We start from the raw sequence: 18151 nt of genomic DNA on the forward strand, positions 1-18151 counted from the left end.
GCCTTATATACTGCGCAAACAGTTCATTTCAGCGGCTTCATCATTTTTCCTTTCACTAGAGTTCAGTATCTGCACTCCACTCCCATAAAGGAGATTTATCTTAACAATTGCATGAATACTTTTCTGCGTTTTCTTCTGTATATACTCCATAGATATGTGTCCTCCTTGTCTTTCGTCCGCATCGTGCTACCTTCCTTATTTCAGCTATTCTGTGACTCTCGGCCTTTCTCTTACCATAATATGATATACAGTACAGTATATACTCATGAATAACTCATACCTATCAACAGCTTTCCTTCGACCACCAGCCATATTAACATGCTTCGCTTCATTTACTCTCGTATCCTTAATCTTTGTAACATTTACGTTCACCTTTCTCTTCTTGGAAACACACGAATTCTTTCATTAATTTCTGTCGTTAATCTCGACTATCTTCAATTGTCACCTGGAATTATTACCCATTCCACGATGCATTTACGATCCATTTTCGTACCCTACAGGTTTGCACTTACATTTACTGTCATTTCTCTGAATTCCTTAATTATTCTATCAGTAATAAAGTTGAACAGCCATATACAGACGTAACATAAATCTTGTGTCCACTTCATTTTTGCGCGGCCCTAGTGACTCTCCCGTCTGTAAACTGTAAAGCACTCTTCATCGCCATCATTTTAAATGCTGTCGGCAACATGCTGCCTGCCTAGCCTATATCCTCAACACCCTTCACATTGCCTAGTGATTCTATTATAAGAATTCTATAAGCCCATGTGTGCCACATAGATCGTTTTCCCCCACTTTCTCTCACACTTATCACGTAACTGTTTCATAACAAACACTCGGTCCATTCATCCTTCACACACACACACACACATATATATATATATATATATATATATATATATATATATATATATATATATATATATATATATATATATATATACATATACTGTATATACATATACTGTATATACAACACGTAAGATGGACAATTAAGACTGACCGTTCTTGTTCATATTTATTTTCCGACGTTTCGTAATTTTCGTATATAATTACATCTTCAAGGGCTCTAGAATAGTAAAAATCAACACATAATTAGTATAAAACTCAAACATAAATCTTTTCACACTTAAAATTATACATTTTTTTTTAAATTCAAGATATATTAAAATTCATATATATATATATATATATATATATATATATATATATATATATATATATATATATATATATATTTTGAATTTTTTAAAAATGTATAATTTTTAAGTCCAAAACAAAATGAACAAGAACGGTCAAATATTGTTGTATATTTATATATATTATATATATATATATATATATATATATATATATATATGTGTGTGTGTGTGTGTGTGTTCTGTATATATGCATGTATGTATTTATTTACAGGCTACATATACACGCATGTATATATATTTATATATATATATATAAATATATACTGTATATATACTATATATATATATATATATACACGTCTTTTCTTTCTAGAAGGAAGGACTGTAGGGCCTGACACAATTCTATTTCTAAGCAAAAACTTATTTGGATGGCGCTGTCAGCCCAGTCGGTGATGTGCCAATGCCGTCTGTTTCTGTTGTGAGTGCTGACCTGATCAGACGTGTTTTCGCTGTCCACATTTATACATGTTCACAGACACACGCATATATATATATGTATATATATGTATATATATATATATACTGTATATACAAATATACAAATATATATATATATATACAATTATATATATATATATATATATATATATACATATATATATATATATATATATATATATATATATATATATATATATATATATATATATATATATATATATATATATATATATATGTGTGTGTGTGTGTGTGTGTGTGTGTGTGTGTGTGTGTGTGTGTGTGTGTGTGTATGAAGAAAGATATACATGGGTATTGGTTTTGATGGAATCGCTGGAGTAATAATTTTTCAGGGACACGTATACAGTGAAATAAGACAACTGGAGATAGCTGAACTTTTTATTTTGGTATGGAGAGAGAGAGAGAGAGAGAGAGAGAGAGAGAGAGAGAGAGAGAGAGAGAGAGAGAGAGAGTTTGATTCTCGCCAACCCTAGTGTTTAAATGAAATTGAGGTAATGTCTATGTATGAGGACTTGCATTTCTGTGAAACGTGAAGCCCTTTAGCAAGGCTGAGCTTCCACTATATTTTTGAACAGGACTTGAGGATGGGCGCCGTCTGTCACGAAAGTTCTATTCAGGTCCATTCTCTCCAACTTGCGCCAAACCAAGGAATGTGTATGTGCCATAGAGGACTAATTTCCCATTACTAATAGCGTTTCGATCTGGAATAAAGTGGTCTGGGATGTTCCCCATTGTTCCACTCAGCTATCGAAGGAAAGCTCATGTTGAGGGTTCTGACCGGCCGTGCTGTTTGTGTACAGGAATGAATTTGAGCTGGGAAGATTATGCGTTCGTTTTCAGAGTAAGGAATAATCGGGTAGGTTTTGAGATGTACTATATTTGGATCCGGATGGATGTCCGGGATTTTTTTTTAGGGGCACACCCATACTGGTCGTCTGTGGGATAGACACTTTTTGAAGGCCTTGAATGCGATGTTCTTGATGTTGTTCTGAACACAATGAAATGCGGGAGTCGAGGAGACGTTTGTCTCATATTTATCCCCATATTTTGAGAACATTTGGAGTTTACGGCAATACAGCTTCCCTCCAAAGAAACAATGGCATTTTCCACTTCATACAAATTTAATATGGGTCATTAAGTTATTTATAACATACCACGTTCACTTACTTATAATACCTCATTTACTGATTCGTTCAGGTGATTTAATGCTTCATTCATAAGGTAAAGATATCCGATGACCATTTTGGGGGCTTATGTTTTTGTACTATACTTTTAATTTTATGTTCACTGGATTCTTTTAACGACATGTTATTGCAGTGATATTGTCTCGCTAATTATCTAGAGCTTAAGTTATGGGGCAGCATTGAATTTGTTATTGAGAGAGAGAGAGAGAGAGAGAGAGAGAGAGAGAGAGAGAGAGAGAGAGAGAGAGAGAGAGAGAGAGAGACTGACTGACTGACTGTGTGCTTGTACATGGGTATAGTTTACTGACTTGATTCTCTGAAACAGGAAACTGATGCCATTCGTGTATAGTAACATTGTTTATCAAGTTGTCACCACTATAATCTCTCGAAAATTTTCAGCGATTTTTTTTTGGTTTTACTTATTTTCCCGTACTTCAGGCTTGTTGTTGAGAAAGCTACGAGAGTTTTGGGAAAGTAAGACAACTGAAGGTTGCGGTCTTCTCTTTTAAGATAATGGAAGAGAGAGAGAGAGAGAGAGAGAGAGAGAGAGAGAGAGAGAGAGAGAGAGTTGGAACTTGCCATTCCTGTCATGGGTACAGGTATTTGGTTAATGTGGCTTTTATAGCAACATTCACTTCAGGGTGTGACGTCCCTGCCTACACGAGTTAGGGTAGAAGAGGCTCTTTAGCCTTGGCAGGCAACTTTTCTAGGTGAAGGACTCTTCGAAATCAAACCAGCGGGTGGAAGGGACCCTTGAGCCTTGGTAGGCAACCCTCCTAAGAGAAGGTTACTCTGAATAAAAACCTTGTTCTCCAACCTTGGATTGTGCCATAGCCATTGTACCGTGGCCTTCTGTGGTCTTGGGTTTGAGTTACCTTGCTTGAAGGTACACTCAGGCATTTTTCCTCTTTTTTGTTCACCTTCCTGTTTTTTCGAAAAGTGTGTAGGACAGGCTGATGAGAAAGCAAAAGTTGCCTGGTGGATTATCAGGAAAGTCCTGCTTCTTTACCTAATCTTTTCTTTCTGAGCCCTTTATAATTTTTATTATAAGGCGTGTGTGCTCTACATTATAGACCAGTTACTTCTGGCGTTTTTTCAATGGCATATGATTAGGTTTATGCATACTTTCAATGTAATTTTTGTAAATAATGTAAATACTGTTGTTGTTGATTACATTATTATTGTTTATTGTTCTGTTGATATTTATAATGTTGCTGTTGTTAGGAGTCTGTTTTATTAGTTTTGCTACTAATTTTACATTGTTAATTTTAATCTTTCGGGAGACATTGAGCTGAACACTGCCTGCTACTAATTACTTTAAGAATAATTGCAGACTACTTTATTCAAATATTCGGGGTTTAAGGTCAAGTTTTCTTAATCTCCAGAGTTGTATGCATAACTGTGATTTGCTGTTTTATCTGAGACACTTGTAAGTAGTAACAGGTCAAAGGATGAGTTGTTAATCCCAGGGTCTGATGGCCCAGATTTTATTTATCATCTTAACATCCCACACGTGCAAGGTATGGCTGCATACACTTAAGTCCAGACAACCTATATATAGTCAGAAAAACTTAGAGTGTAGTTGCCATGCAATTCTTTGTTTTAAGATTTTCAGTAAGTTCTACAAAGTTTATGTATTTGCTGTTTACCGTAATCCAAATATCGACGATTCTATATAAGACTGTCTCTTGGAGAGGATTAGTATGGCTCAGTAACAGGATTCAGAAGCTTCATCCGTTATTTGTGGAGACTGCAATGCAAAGCATAGGGAGTGGCTTAATTCAAATTCCACAGATCAACATGGCTAGTCTGCTCTGAGTTATGTGTAGCCTCCGATTTTGTCCAGCTAATTGAGGAACCTAGGCATATTTCTGGTAATAGATTAGACCTCATTCGCAGATGTTCTAGCTGTTGTGAAGTCCAAGGTCTGCGAGTATATAGGCACTTGTGATCACTGTGCCACTGGGATGGACATATCTGTCAATCCGTATATTCCTAATTCCACCATTGGAAAACCGGTCTGGCTGAAATCTAGAGCCAATTGGGATTGCATTATTGAAACATATCAGGCACTTAATATTTCAGATGCTAATTTATATCAGATCCAGATCCCAAGAAGTTAAATGAAATGCTGATGGGTATTTTAGCAAGGTATATCCCTAGAAAGATTATTAAATTCAGGACAAATGACCAGCCTTGGTTTGATGACACTTGTAGAAGAGCTTACCGTGACAAACAGGTCAAATTCAGCACATGGAGACGAAATCATTCAAATGAAAATTACACCATTTTTGTTAATCTCGCCGTGCTGCGAATAGAATTTATTATATAGCTGAGAGAAATTACAATAATTCCTTAAGCAAACTTGAAGGAATTACTCGATTCTAGGTAAATTCCACCACGGTAAATTCCACCAGGAAAATTTCACCATATGTAAATTCCACCACAGTATATTCCACCATGGTAAATTCTACCACAACAACAAAATTTTTAATATAAGAAAGAAAAAGAATAAATTATAGCTCACATTTTGTTCTGACATTAGAATAAAAAATAACAGCGAGTACATTAAAAAATCAGTTATGAAAAAAAGTTCAATTTATTTAAACAAAATTCTCTTAAGACAAATTGCGTGCAATACTTCTTAAAAATTGCAGAGGGTTTTCGCATCAGTAATTTGATAGGTCTTTTTTATGGCTGTTGAGTCTCCACGTTGAATGTGCGCTATTTTTGTCTGGCCTAATCCTTCCTCCACCTTAAGTGCAGTGCACAGTTTCCATAAATTTGGATGTGTGGATGTTATCGATGAGAGCAAAGGATTGTGGAACGCTTCTACCGAATTATTTGATCATGGTAAGTCATTTAAAACTCGGTCGCGTACATTCCAGAGTTGAATAGGAACAAGTGGGGAGGAAGACCGCGTCCCCACCACCATCTCAATGTATGTAGTCTCAAAATAAGTGATAAACTTAGAAGGTATGTCTTCATCATTAGACAGATCGTCAAATTGATTGACAACGTCTTCAGTTGGTAAAAATGCTCATGCGCAAAAACACTTAATTTTAAGCTGAAAACTCTCACTAGGTGCACATATCTTCTGCCAACAAGACCGCCCGAGATGAAAAACACACACAACTATTTCTGAATGTAGAAATACAGAAATAAGTGAAATATGGAGAACTTTTTCAAAGTCCATGAGACAGGTCACAGGTCGACAATTTGCCCTTAAATCAGGCACAGCAGAGTGAAGACGATGATATGAGGCTTCTTTTTTGTCAGGAAGTAGCAAAAGTAGCAATGCAAATAGTCGGAGCACGCATGACCCTCCAATGATGATATGTAGTGTCACTAACTGACACCACAAACTAGGAGATACCTTGAAAGTCTCGTCACAGCCCAACTTCTAGAGCTTTCCAGCTCATCCAAGCCTTTTTCTGTGGAAAAAACTAAAATTCTGTCCGGGTCATCAATGCCACTGTCAAAGGCCAAAAACAAGGACCCATTTTCTAAGTATGGAACTGTATCAGGAATTTCAAACCCTGACCTACTAGGTGGAAGTGCTGGGATTCCTAAAGGACGCTGCCTCCAGTTATGTATGTTACATGAAAGTCCAGGAATGGTTTGCAACTGTGATTGAGCTTCTTTATTGAGGTCTTGTACAGCAGTAGCTACTACTTCCCGTGAAGATACTGTGCCCAGTTTTATTACTGCGTACACCATTGAACAAACTGCCTTTCGGGCATTAACTTGTGCGCTGCTTGCTGAGTGATTAAGGAAGTCCGATGAAAATATTACTTTTGGTTCACTGCAGTTGTAAGTTATATGTAGTATAGGTCGGCAACCTTTATAAAACGCTCACAACGCCAATATGTCTTGGTTTTGTCACTGTTATCTCCATGCTTTTCGTATATATGATGTTCTTCATTTCAGAGCTTACGTTTGCCCTTCTCTGATGTGATGAATGTTGCAGCCAGGGTTGAGGGCTTCAAAGTTAAACTAATAGTAAAAAATAAAAAGGTAAAGAGTATGCCAAGGGAGAGCCTAGAATTAAAAAAATAAAGGAAAGAAACCAACGGTAAGTACAGATACCCAACAACCCTAATTATCTTAAGTACTGGGCAGTTATCATGAAACAAGAATGACAGCCATGAGATTTAAGGAGGTATTTATAAAATTCACGCCTTGTTTCAACTGCCTTAATTACAGTCACCTTACTAAAGACTGTACAGAGACCAAGAAAGATCTATGTATAAATTGTGCCTTCCCATTTCACCCACCGATTTGAGTCTCTGGAAGGTATTTTGTCATAGATTTGGCAGTGAAAATGAAAGAAATAAAATCTATTGTATTAGCTCTTACATGATTTTTATGGTAATCTGTATACCAGTGCAATCAGGATCAAGAGCTCTTTCACATGGTATGAAAATTATTAAAATCTGGAGTTTACTCCCGTGGAATTTACTGTGATGGAATATACCGTGATGGAATTTACCTATGGTGAAATTTTCCTTGGTGGAATTTTCCGTGGTGGAATTTACCAGTCACGGAATTGCACAGCCTCATCTGTGGTGGACCATCTATCCTTGGGCCAGGCTCATCTTCAATCCCTCCACTATCAGATTGGTTACTGGCCCTGAGGAAAAAGCTGAACTACTTCATCGAGCTTTTGAAACTAAGCAATCAGCTGAGGATGTCCCTCCCCCTGATACTTGTCATCCTGAACCTAATCTTACAAAAATTGCCTTTCACTCTAGGACCGTTAAGAAAATTTTTGATAATCTTGATAGCTGGGGTGAAGAAGATCCTCAAGTTTTCGTTCCTTTGATCTTTAAAAAGGTTTCTAGTGTGTTGTCTCCCAAGATTAATAGAATATAAAGATTTTTATGTCGACGTAGTGTCTTTGCGGATGAGTTCAAGCTTAGTAATACAGTGCCTGTTTCAAAGAATGGCATATCTGTAGACAGCGGTAACTACAGGCCAATTTCTATTCTCCTTGTGCTTTCTAAAGTTGCAGAAAGACTTAATTTTAAGCCACTATATAAGTATGTGGAATCTAAAGGATCGTTTGCTGATAGTCAGTATGCATATAGAAAGCAGTTAGTTGCCTGCGATACTCTTTTAGGTTTGACATGCCATTTGCAAGGGAACCTTGATAAGGATTTTTAGTATAGAGTAATTCAAACAGATTTTGGTGCTGCTTTCGATTTAGTAAATCACAAGGTACTTATGTATAAACTTCAGAATCTCGGATGGGTGGATATGTTTTAGGTTTACGTGAAACCTTACAGGTAGGCAGCAACGAGTTGCTGTTGATGGAATCTTTAGCGAACCAAGACCTATTGTGTCTGGAGTTCCACAGGGTAGTGTTCTTGGTCCACTGTCATTTTTAGTGTATACAAGTGATATGTTTGTTGGCCTGGAAAACAAGATTGATCAGTATGCCGATGATGCAACACTTTTAGGTGTAGTAAAGTCTCCACTTACCAGAAATTAAACTGCCCTTAGTCTCGATCGTGACATGGAGCGAATCAGTGAATGGTGTAGTCGGTGAGGTATGAGGCTGAATTCCAGATAAATGAAAAACTGATGATTAGCAGATCTCGTTCCGATTTCCCACTTCATCCTCTCCTCCAGGTGGATGGGACTCTGCTGAATGAGTCTGTGCCTTTAACTATCCTAGGTGTAACTTTTGACTCACATCTTACCTTTGAGAAACATCTAATGAAAGTGTCGGCAAATGCCGCACGAGAGTTAGGTATTGAACAAAAAACCGCATATATTTATAAGTGATAAAATCAATGCAACCTGTCTTGGGTCATTTGTCATTCCTTTACTAGAATACTGTTCTCCGGTATGGATGTCTGCTTCTACCAGAGATTGATGTCTTTTAGAGTGGTTTCATGGTGGTAGTTTCTGTTTCTTAATATTAGCAGTTATAACTTTGACCATCGATGGATGGTCTCATGCTTGTAAATTTTTCATAATCTGTGTTTTAACAGAGATCTTTCACATTCACAATTGATCCCTGATCCCTGATCCCCTTTTCCTGCCGATAGCAACCAGATTTGCTGAGCAGCAGGACCAATATGCAGTAAATGTTTCTCGCTGAAAAACTTCTCAGTTTAAGAGGCCCTTTATTCCTCACGCCGTTGGATGTCGTGCAATGGGTACTTCAGTAGTTCAAGCGAAGATGCAATGCATAATTACCGTAATACTATTCTTCTTGTATTTTAATACATTTTTTATTTATTTATTAATTTATTAATTTATTTTTTCTTTTTTCATAAGTGAGATCTCTTCTTTCTGTATTTCCCTTTACCTCCTCTTACTTCGTCCTAATGAACACCATATTCTTTGGAAGCTTGAATTTTAAGTCACTGGCCTCTGTAGGCTTGTTCCATAAGAATAGGGCTCATCTCCCGAATAATAATAATAAAATAATCATATAAATGAAATTGTGGTAATGTCGCTTCATGAGGAATTCGCATTTCTGTGCAACGTGACGCTCTTTGGGAATGTTGAGCTTCCATTATCTTTTTGAACGGGACTTGAGGATGGGCGCCGTCTGCCATGAAAGTCAATTATGGCCCATTCTCTCCAACTTGCGCCAAACCATGGAATGTACTCACGCCATAGAGGAGCAATTCTCCATTACTAATAACATTTCGATCTGAGCAATTATAGATGTGCTTTGATGGTTTTCCTTTGTCGACTTTACCACCGAAGGAAAGCTCGTTGATGTTCCTGACGGCCCTTCCTGTTTATGCACAGGAATGAATTCGAGCTGGAAAGATGATGTATCCGTTCTCAGAGTGAGAATCGGGTAGGTTTTGAGATTTTTTGGGTCCGGACGAAGGTCCAGGATTTTTTTTTAGTGAATACCTTTACTCATCGTTGGTGCCCCGTACGGGGGTAGTGCCGTCAGTACCCCTCATGCGGTGTACTGTAGGCATTCCTTAAGATTCTTTCCAGCGTCCCTTCGGCCTCTAGCTGCAACCCCTTTCATTCCATTTACTGTACCTCCGTTCATTGCCTTTACCTTCCATCTTACTTTCCACCCTCTCCCAACAATTGATTCATAGTGCAACTACGATGTTTTTCTCCTGTTACACCGTTTCAGCGCTGAATGACCTCATAGGTCCCAGTGCTTGGACTTTGGTCTAAATTCTATATTTTAATCTCCATTTGTCGTTGGTGGAATAGACACTTTCTGCAGGCTTCCCAGGTGAACGTACGTTGAGCGCTTTGTTCTGAACAAATTGCATAAGTTGAGCAGACGTTGAAGGTATTTCTATCCCTGCCTTTTGAAAACTTTTACTTTTCCAAGGAGACAGTGGAATATTCCATGTCGATACAAATTTAATATAAGCCATTAAGGTATTCACAACCAACAGTGTCAACCTACCACGAGTCATTTACTGATTCGTTGAGATGAAATATTTCGTTCATACAGTAAAGATACCCAGTGACCATTTTGGGGGCTTGTGTGTTTGTGCTATTCTTTGAATTTTCTATTCAGTGGATTCGTTTAAAAATAAATGATTACACTGATATTGCTTCGCTAATTGAATAGGAACTTAAGGTATGGTAGCGCATCCAATTCGTTATTGAGAGAGAGAGAGAGAGAGAGAGAGAGAGAGAGAGAGAGAGAGGTTGTAATGACATTGTGTGTGCGTGTTTGTTTTTGATAAGCAGAATAACGGAAAGACTAAAGAAGAATGTTACTTGTTCATGAGCCCTGTCATAAGATGAGAGAGAGAGAGAGAGAGAGAGAGAGAGAGAGAGAGAGAGAGAGAGAGAGAGATTGCAATGAAATTGTGTGTGCGTGTTTGTTTTGATAAACAGAATAACGGAAAGACTAGAGGAGAATGTTATTTGTTCGTGAGCCGTGTCATAAGGTGAGAGAGAGAGAGAGAGAGAGAGAGAGAGAGAGAGAGAGAGAGAGGTTGCAGTGAAGTTGTGCGTGCGTGTTTGTTTTTGATAAGCAGAATAACGGAAAGACTAAAGAAGAATGCTACTTGTTCGTGAGCCTTGTCATAAGCTGGAAAGAGAGAGAGAGAGAGAGAGAGAGAGAGAGAGAGAGAGAGAGAGGTTGCAATGAAACTGTGCGTGCGTGTTTGTTTTTGATAAGCAGAATAACGGAAAGACTAGAGGAGAATGTCACTTGTTCGTGAGCCGTGTCATAAGATGGAGAGAGAGAGAGAGAGAGAGAGAGAGAGAGAGAGAGAGGTTGCAATGAAATTGTGCGTGCGTGTTTGTTTTTGATAAGCAGAATAACGGAAAGAAGGAGAATGTCACTTGTTCGTAAGCCGTGTCACAAGCTGCAAAGTTACATTGCGAAAAAATATAAGGTAAATTTCCTCCCATCGAGTGAACCATTTGAAAAAGTTTGATTGCCACATTGCTTGAGGCGGATATAGAGAAAGATTCACGATTTACGCCGTATGATGTAAAAATGTTTTTCCCCGTTAGAGTCGAATACGTTCTTATTTTCAATAGCGTCGACGTTCGGTTGCTGAAAGAAATGCATGTGTCATCCAACAACAGTGATATCACGAAACTTCCCCTTTATATTTTTGAACTCGGGGAACTCTTTAGTTTGATTCATTACTCTCCTGTATTGTTTGGCCTCCCATGCAAATTCCGTTTGTGATACTGTTTTCGAAGGGAATTATAACACAATAGGTTTAATTCGAATGAATATATTTCTTCACTTTGTTTCCAATGTGATAATTTTTTTGTGATGAAGCTTATGAATTTAATAAAACTGTTTGTCGTTGTTTGAAGAATTTATAAAAGAATAAATAGGGTATTTGTTTTTGAAGGTCATACATAGATTCTGGGTATGGCATTGATCGTTGTTCGCTGGGCTTGATTATATATTAGAGGCAGCAAGGATATCTAGACAATAAAATTTTTTGCTTTGTTTTTTAGTCCACCAACATTTTGCTGAATTGTGATACATGTACAGAGAGTTATTTTATGCATTTTCATAATTTTGTGGGAATAATCAAGGGGATGTGTCTGACAGAACTGAGAAGCGTTGTCGTGGGGAGATTGCAATGTATATAAGATACTTTGGTAAGTATTACAGCACTGTAATTCTGGTAAAGTTGTGTTGTAGTCTTCATGTAGGCTAGGTGGTTTGTATGTCTGCCCTATAGTCCTAGACTGTAGAAGTGCTGGAGATTCAGAATTCAGAGAAACTTTTCAGTTTACTCTTGCAATATATGAGATCTTGAGAAAAGCAAGCAAAAGGTCAGACAGCTTTGCTCTCAGGAAAGATAGTTTCTTTCCAAGACTAACAATAAAGACAGCTAGAATTGCCAACCAGCACACATTATAAAGATGCGACATTCCAACTAAATTGCCCTCTAGGTCCATAACGGGCAGAGCCTGACCCAGAGTTCCATAGTTGCTCATTCATTTTCCCATTGTGCCAACAGATATTTTCAGGTCCTACGACAATTTTTCACAAATTAATCGTCAAGCATAATGAATGAGAACGCAGCCCTTGAAATGATTTACTTTGGTCCATTGTGATATATTACTACAGAAGTGGATCAAAACTCCTTTCATAATGAATAGTCAGAATAGTAAAAAAAAAAAAAAAAAAAAAACTGATTGTGCATGGAACCTTATGGCTTTGATTTGCAGTGAACGATTTCCTTATGGTCAACATCAAGGCTTGGTTGATGAAAAGTAATGAGGATTCATACAGTTTGACGAACAGTAACTTCGTAGACATAATTTAAATAGCGTAATAGATTTGCATTACATCAACCTCATACCTTTCTTTATTAAACGTTAGTGTTTAAAGCTAGTAAAGGAAACAGGTCTTTTTCCCATAGAGGAAATGTGTATTATTTTTCGCACTAATTTGCAGGTTGTCGTTAACAAGTGACTCTTGTGACTTCAGACAAATAACTAACTAGACGTTGACGGATTCGTGGATTATATCGTCTTTTTAAAACTGTAGTGTATAGTAAGATCTAGTTATATATTGTAGGTATATGGTTTTCGTAGGTTCTCAAAAAGCTAGGTATGACATTTGAGCTAGGCGAGTCCTGTGTGATCATCCACGAACAGACTATGCAAATTTCACTAAATTATTTTGCGACATCATGTTTTATCCTCTGGGAAGAATAAAAGCAAAGTATATTTCCAAGATGCCACTGACTATGTGTTCACACAGTTACATGAAATATCAGCTTCCAGGGAAAACAGTGAAGACTAGACTTTTGAAGAATTTAGCTTACTTGTAAAACAATAAGAACCCACTTAGACTCTTGCAACTGTACGCTCTGAAACATCTTGAACAAACCATGCAAGGAAGATATTGAAAAAACACATTGGAATCGCGTGAATGATTCTTTTATTCCATCATTCTACATGACAGTCACATTGCTGGAACAGGAAAAGGGGTGCTGGATTCTCTCTTCCCGTCTCTCAATCACCCACGTTGTCTCTTGCCATCGCCGTCGTCGAATACGTGAGCCGATGGCGTCCAGACAGAGGGAGGGAGGGAGGGAGGCGAAGGACCCGATGAGAGAATCAGCACTAAAGGACAGGAAGCCTGACCAATCAGCTCCCATCACATTGTGCTTCCTTTTCCTCCATTGGCTAACGACTTTTAGTAATGATTCTTAGTGGAACATATATTTTACTATATAGTTTCTATTTATTCTAGATATGGAAAAAGTTAATTTATTTTTTCTTTAGGGAAAATACATTCTTCTTCGAAGGAAGATATATTATGATATACTCTGATGGGAAGACATATGATTTCTGTAATGGATTGATACTAGTTTCTTTTTTTATATAATGATATGCTTCATGATAGACGGTCATCATCTGCTAACAAGTACACACGAGTGAAACTGAGAGAGAAAGAGAAGGGTTGCAGGTGGAAGATTTTGTCACGAGGCTCCAAGAATGTCAAATGTGCGACTGATTTGACAGCACTGGCAAATTAACAAGAGAAAGGGGATGTAAAATCGCCCATTTGAAGGTAATCCCTGAATTCATATGATTGAAAAGGAAAGTCCCCCAAAACCATTCGACCGTAGCTGCTTCTCCTCTCCTCAGTTCATCATACCTGATTATGGCGCTCTTAACTGATTTGTTGTTCATCATCATAGTCGTCATCATTGTAACGATCACCTTTATAAGATTGTGGAAGACATCCATAGATATATGATTTCTTTTTATGTGTGTGAAGACAAAACTAGACATTAACTACACGCACTCTGCTATGTAACAGAAGCCATGCCACTTAGTACATTGTTTACATGCTCGTATCTCCAATACATCAGGTAGGAAGGTACAGCGAGTGTTTACATGATTATGTCTCTATCCGAGGGAGGATGAAAGGATGAATGTAATGGGTGGAAGAAGTCCCCAATGCTTTACTCAGTAGGTGAAATAAGATGGTAAGCTGGCCTGCTTCGTCTTGAAATGGATGAAAAATTCTGCTTGTTGGGCTCTTGTGGGGGAGAATGTACAGTAGTTGTGGTTTGAGTCTGTGAAATTTTGTTTTCAAGATATTTCTGGCTTTAAGGAGGTTCCAGAATTTGTTTACAATGACTCAGAGTTACAGAACTTTGCAGGTATTCACCAAGTTACAGTGAAAATTCATAAGAATCAAGCAGTTATATAAAATTTGTGAAGCCCACAAGGGACACTGAACTGCAAGCATTACGAACTGCTGAGTATAACTGACAGTCTTTAGTATATTCTGAATTTCATTCTAAAAGGCATTGATTATCCTGGTCGCCAACTTGAAAGGTACTATTCACTTCTAAAAATATGCGTTGAAGGTATGTTAAGGAGTCTGTTTTAAACTGAATTTGACAGTTTAAACGTTAAAAGATTGTTTCCGTATATGAAGCAGAGATTGGAATTGCATGATTCATTAATGAATTTAAATCTGAATTACACTGTTCATTTTACCTTGAAAAGTTTTGGAAATATCTTCAGAACTGAACTTATTTTAAACTAGATCTAAAAGCAATGAATTATGAAGTTAGTTTTGAAACGATTGGAATTTAATTTTAGTTATATTTAGAGTATGGAAGTTAATAAGAAACCCTTTAGCCATGTCAACGGTTTCATGTTAATGAATTTAGATAGGTCTAGAGTTAGAGTAGGAAGTCTTGATCGTTTAAGATACAAAGTCTGTACTCAAATGGTAACTTTATATAAATCAGAAAGGTTCATAATTACTTCCTCTTTCGTCATTAGGATATATGTAGACTAGTGACAGTAGTGGACTAATTTTAGGTATATTTTGACATTGTAAGTTTGGTTGATGTTATATGCATGTTTAAATACATATTTCCATTTCTTTTCTCATAAGGATTTGACTTGCTTTTTAGAAAGGTATCAAATATTATTTAGAAGGTATTAAATATGGGAAACAAAACTTTCCTTAAGGTTTACAGTTCACTTGAATCCTTCCAGTTTTGATCCTCTCAGAAGGAAAATAGATCTCTAAGCTTCCTTTCGTTGATTTTTATTAAAACCAAAAGTTAGTTGTTAGTAAACTTCATATATTGCCAAAGGAGAATGAAGAAGTAGGTTATAGAAGCCATAAAAATAACTACGAGTATCTAGACAGTCGTTTCCCGCCTTTTATAAATTGCAGTCACTTTATATCACTACTTTCCCCAAACAAAAGGGACAAAACAAAGGGGACATTAAAAGCACTGATGAAAAATCAGAGTTACCCAGAAGTCGAGTGAGGAAGCTTCTTCTTCTTCTTCTTTATAATCGCTCGAAACGTCGTTCGTGTTCTCATTCTTATAAATTAGAGGAGGGTCTTGAGGATCCAAAGGAAGATTAGTCTGGATCCCGGGATACCAATTACGTCTTTCATCCTGACAAAGACCTGATTCTGGCTTTTATTTTCACTAATCTGTCTTTGGTTTTCCTCTTGATTAAGGCAGCCCTGTGGTCGTTCTAGTCTTTCGATTCATGTTCTCTACAGTGCACCCTTGACATTGGTTCATTTTTATTCTAGAGTTTTTTTTTTTTTTGTGTCGTCAGTCAAGAAATTTTATGGCCGAGAATGATACCCTGTTAAATGAACTGTCAAAACCTTTCCTTTAATCTTGCTACCAAATTGTAATGACTCGCTGCCCTGTCTGAACCTCTTTCTTGTTGTCGACTGCTTCATGTCAGTTTAATTTTATGAAAAACATTACTGTTATTTATTTAATGCAAAATCAAATCCGATGTTTTAGGTAAAGATCAGAGAGCTTTAGGAGAAATTGAAAAATAAGTCCTCTGCTGACGTACCCTAAATTAATACTAATGAAATCCACTAAGCTATCTACAGTAGGCCTACATGTACCCTTCCATAGGATTTATTTAGGTCTGTTGTCTTGTATAAGAGAGGAGCGCTGAACTTAATTTTTACTTATTTCATAACTACTCATTAATTTACCTTTTAATCTCATAACTACTCATTAATTTACCTTTTAATCTCATAACTACTCATCAATTTATCTTTTAATCTAGCAATGACGTAACCATATTGCAAAAACAGATAAGAACTGTCGTTGCTTTTATACGTAACTTTCAAGGAGGATGACAGTTTAATCATTACTTTTATGATATTACTTGACGCAATGTCGTTTTCCTACCCTAAAGCTAAGTTTGAGCATAGAGCATATTCGGTACAGCTTCGCCAATGTTCTCAACGTATCCTATTGACCTCCTTCCATCACGACGTGTCGCGAGCCGTTAATCCATAGCTTTATTACCCCATCTATCAGGTGGCCTGGGCCTCTCCCACAGCAGACTGCTACAGTTCTCCTCTTCCTCTTAATTCTTCTAAGGTGCTAGACATCCTGTGGCCTTCGCCAGGCGATAATCCTATTATCATTATGATTGCTTGGCTTTACTCCAGGAAACTCCATTCCTCTCTTTGTTTGATTCATTTATATCCTATGACCAGAGAGGTTCGGGAGAGTTTTGTGACTCCGTATCTTCTATGTGATTCGTTTTTCTTCTTCTTTTTTCTTCTTCTTCTTCTTCTCCATCCCCTTATTTCTTTATCGTCTTTTACTGTCCTGATTGGGAAACCAAATGGAAAGAGGTTGAATTTTGTTTGAGGAACTATCACTTTGCCGTTTATTGAATTTCGAAACCGGACGCCCTTTCTTTTCTCTCCTCAAGGGCAGCGGGAGGGACTTGTTGTTTTCTTTCTCCCACGTGGATCTTTGCCAAATTCAGGCTGACATCCCCGGCTAGGTCTTTGTATTAAAAGGTTGGTGTGATACAAAAAAAATTCAAGATCATTAAATTCTACTTAGAGAGAGAGAGAGAGAGAGAGAGAGAGAGAGAGAGAGAGAGAGAGAGAGAACACTTTTAGCAGTAAGGGACAGTAGCACATCTCTCGTGCATCATTATTGGTATTTCAACAGATTCAGCTACATATTTACCTAAAGTCTGCATAGATTTGTCCTTCGCCTAACAGACAGACTTGGTAATTTATCAGTCATCATTCCTGCCTGCCCTCATTTGCCTAAGCGAGATCCTCTCGGACGAAGGCGGAGAAACCTATCACAAACTAGTCATTTCACTTTTACAAAGGTGAATTTTTATCCCGACCTGCTGAGGAAATGACATTTCTCCCTAACTGCATTACCTTCAGGACCTAGGCTTTATGAAACAACCTTCCCCTGGGAGATGATTATGGCCATTATTACACTTTCTCTGGGAGAAGGGGAGGTCGGGAGGGAAGGAGAGAGAGGGGGGGCCGGGTTAGGGATGTCGGGAAATTAGGTTCTCCATGACGGAATAATGTCTGTCGTTCCTCGTTCAATTCTGGATTCCGTAATGGTCTGTAATGAGTGATGTTTACAGTGCTGTATGTTATGAGGCTTCCGAATGTGTAATCCGCAGGATAAGTCTTTATGAGAGAGAGAGAGAGAGAGAGAGAGAGAGAGAGAGAGAATGCTAAATACCCGGTCATAAATTGTTCAGGTTATGAATTATTGTTAGCCTAACTACAGTTCTGGAAGTTTCCCTGACATTTTAATCGTTCCATTAAAAAAATTTGCATTATGCATCGTTAACTGCTAATATGTGTTGCTGGGATGGATTTATTGATTGCATATTATGAGGCTGCATTTTATCATGGCTGCGTCAGTTCCTATTTATATTGCTTTCAGTTCAAAATTAACATTCGTTTACTGGGGTAATGATGATCAGATATGAATAGACTATTCATAGGCACACTTTTCACAGCACTTAACTATTCACATAATATTCTCATTACGGTGAGATGTGTTTGAGTGT

The sequence above is a fragment of the Macrobrachium rosenbergii genome, chromosome 5, assembly GCF_040412425.1.
Source record: "Macrobrachium rosenbergii isolate ZJJX-2024 chromosome 5, ASM4041242v1, whole genome shotgun sequence".
In the NCBI taxonomy this organism is placed as follows: domain Eukaryota; kingdom Metazoa; phylum Arthropoda; class Malacostraca; order Decapoda; family Palaemonidae; genus Macrobrachium; species Macrobrachium rosenbergii.